The sequence below is a fragment of the Cajanus cajan genome, chromosome 1, assembly GCF_000230855.2.
Source record: "Cajanus cajan strain Asha chromosome 1, NIPB_CcT2T_4, whole genome shotgun sequence".
Lineage (NCBI taxonomy): Eukaryota > Viridiplantae > Streptophyta > Magnoliopsida > Fabales > Fabaceae > Cajanus > Cajanus cajan.
In genome coordinates, this window is record NC_138517.1 from 62,759,381 (window position 1) to 62,762,784 (window position 3,404).

Below are 3,404 nucleotides of genomic sequence, written 5' to 3' on the forward strand. Positions count from 1 at the left end.
TCTTCAAAGGTAACAACATCTTTAATAAACAATAACTAAACCATACATTAATTGACAGCACAATAATTCAACACAGAAATTTTAGCACAAAAGACATCATAGCAAAACAACACAGCACAGAGCTAACACAGCAAAAAGCCTAAAGGGACCACCCCAAAGAGTGTCCACTAGACTCTAACTGCTCTGATACCATTAAAGTGTAACGACCCGACAGGCCACTACACTCACAACCACAGCACACCGGAAACACTAGGTAGAATAGAACGAGTATATAAATATAGGATCTAGAATATAAATATATACGAATGTTCCAATCCAACTAGAGTTAGGGCGTACAATACAAACATTTCATCAAAAGTCACTATGCCAAGTGACTGAAAAACAAACAAAACATCCTAAAGGATTCAGCTCCACCTTCCAGCTACAGATACACCACCTATCCCTGCTCTGCTCCCATACATAGTATGATCATTGCAGTCCAACCACATGGAAACAACAAAAGGGTAAGCTAGTATAAAAGAAATAACATAGAAAATTTAAGAAATATAAATAACCACAACTATCAACACTTCATCAACATACATCCCATTGATTTTTTTTTTTCAACCTGGTCATCAATATTCATATAATGCGTTGTCGTGCATATCAACTCGGAGATCTCATACAACAACTCAGCCTTTCGGCCTACAACAACTCAGCCTTGCGGCGTACAACAACTCAGCCTTTCGGCCTACAACAACTCAGCCTTTCGGCCTACAACAACTCAGCCTTACGGCCTACAACCACCAATATTAACACACAACACAACACAACCGTACAGCTCAAAATAGCATCTTACAACAATGTACCACTAATACAACTCAACTCGTCTCAACAACATTAATCAATATTAGTCAACATATTCATGAAATAACACATCCCAAACAACCTTCAACATATTTTAATCACTCATTGTGAAGTGACAACCATTACTAATCATAGAATATCTGGAGTTATAATGCTCCTATCAGGCTCATCCTTATCTCATATTAAAGATAAGAAGATTTCCTATAACTCTTATGAAGACACCAAATCCTAATTCCTTCATCTACCATGTTAAAAATGATAAAAACTGAAACAACTATAAGGAATACTGGCAGCTTGACCCCTCTTCACTAAAACAGACATATATGGAGTTATAGTACTCCTATCATACTCATCCTTATCTCATATGAAAGATAAGAAGATGTTCTACAATTCTCATGAAGACATCGAGTCCAAATTATTTCATCTACCTTGTGAAAAATTATAAAAACCGAAACAGCTATAACCAATGCTGGCAGCCTGACCTCTCTTCACTAAAACTGCCATATCTAGAGTTCTAGACCTCCTTTTTGGGTGATTCCAACTCCATTGGAAATCTAACATCCAGGGCTACAACTTTCATGAAGACCTCAAGACCAAATTCGGTCATCTAGGCCCACCGCTGCAGCGCTAAATCCAGCGCTTTAGCTGTAACTCTCTGCCAGCTCATTTTCTCCTGGGCTTCCTTTTTCGTTTCAGCACCAAGTGCAGAAATTCTACACTTCCATGGCTTCCCTTTACATTTTCCAACTATAATCCATCAATGTTTACCCCCAAAACATGATCTACCAACCACCTACAACTCAAAAACATCAACAATTACAACATACATGCATCAATCATCAAAATCCCCAAATTTTCATCAAACCCCATAAAATGGAATTTCATCAAACCTCACCATCAATCCACAATAATCAGTCATCAAGTGAGTTTTTAGCTCATTTCTAAACAATCCATCACAAACAACTAACTTCCCTTACCTTGGCTCAAAAACCCCAAGCTCCGGGAAGACGAGTATGGAAGGGAAGAAGAGGAAGAGAACTCCACACACGGTATGCTACCCTTGGTTTCCAGCAGCTTGCAAAGAAGGGTCTTCAGAATCACTCATGGATTTAGCTAGAAAAAGGGATTTGAATAAGATTAAGATTTGAGAGAAAAAGAAAGATCAACCACTATGTGCCCAAAAGAGAAAGCAAGTGAGAGTGGTGAGGGTCCAGGGGAAGAAAGAAAGAGAAAAAAAATAAAAATCTGGGGCCTCACACGAGGTAGGGGTCTCCTGCAGAAAAGTGCATATTCAAGGAGGATCTAACTGTTCTCACTTGGTCAAAGGCCCCCAAGGTGCCCCCATTATAGGGACCCAATTCCTCTCGTCGTAAGTCGATGGAAAGTTCCAACGCACTGTCGGACTCGAGTTCATGGTTATCACCTTGAGTGATGTTTTTCCGACAACGGTCTCGTAGGCTCCTATAGACCCATTCAACCGGCCGTACTAACATCCACTCCCTATGGATTACCACTCATGCCCCCGGGTATAGAGGGAACTGTTGTGTGCAAAGGTTTGTGTGTAATTTATTTCAAACAATTGCGGAAATTTAAACAAACAACAGTTATTTAAAGCCAAATATATAAAGCATGTTATCATAAAAGCAAGGGGTAATGAAGTAATTTTAACTATTATTTGTTAAAAATAATCTGTCACTAAATGGGACTGACTCTCGAAGCTTCCCCAGTGGAGTCGCCATCTGTCGCCACCGGCCCAAACGGGCCTCGGCGGTCGCGAAGACGGTCGAGCTCGCTTTTATTTTAGTTTTGAAAATGTATTGGATTATTAGAACGACTTGTTCTCAAACTGAGACCTTGTCGATCTTATCCAATTTATTTATTAAAAGTCTCACCAATCCATATTAATCCCAAGCGGGACCCTCCATGGATTAGTGGTTTTCGCAAAAGGAGGGTTCGTGGAGTCGCCACCAATGTTTTGCTCAAAACATTGGAAAAAGGGATAAGGCAATTGATTTTATAAATCAACTTTGGCCATTACAACCAGAGTCGGGTAAGGGAGTCGGTTACGCGTGGGGAAGGTGTTAGCACCCCACAGCGCCCCTTTCGGGTTCCCTATGACAGATTATTTCTAAAATAATAGCGTAAAATTACTAAATTACCCCTATTTATTATAAGCGATTATAAATTAACTATCTACATGATGACAGTTTAAATATGCACACAGAAAGCAGTAAAAGGAAGGATTTAAGAAGAAACCTCTTGAAGCGTGCTTTTATATATTTCGTAAAACTGGGAAGCTTTTTGGCGTTCCCTCGCTCTACAAGCTCGCTCGCTCCTTCCTAAAAACTTTTAACTACGGAAATCCGGAGGATTTCCCTTCGACTAGGTTCGAATCTCCAAGCTAAGTGCTCGGAATTCCAGAACTTCGTCGGATCGACTCCCAGAGAGATTTCTAGGGCAGAACACTGCTCAAAAACCCCAGAATACTCAAGGAGGGAGTCAAAACTCAGTATGAAAGTGTTCAATGACGTCCAATTGACGTCATATTTATAGGGAAC

The 3,404-nt window shown here is 40.0% G+C and overlaps 1 long non-coding RNA gene across 1 annotated transcript; it reads right to left on the bottom strand.

The window, feature by feature from the left end:
- Window positions 1-250: 250 nt before the first annotated feature.
- LOC145950343 (uncharacterized) lies at window positions 251-3,028 on the bottom strand. The gene is made up of 2 exons (XR_014428358.1): window positions 1,824-3,028; window positions 251-447 (listed from the first exon to the last, which is right to left on the bottom strand). It is a non-coding gene; the product is annotated as an uncharacterized LOC145950343 (long non-coding RNA).
- Between the last annotated feature and the right edge of the window lie 376 nt (window positions 3,029-3,404).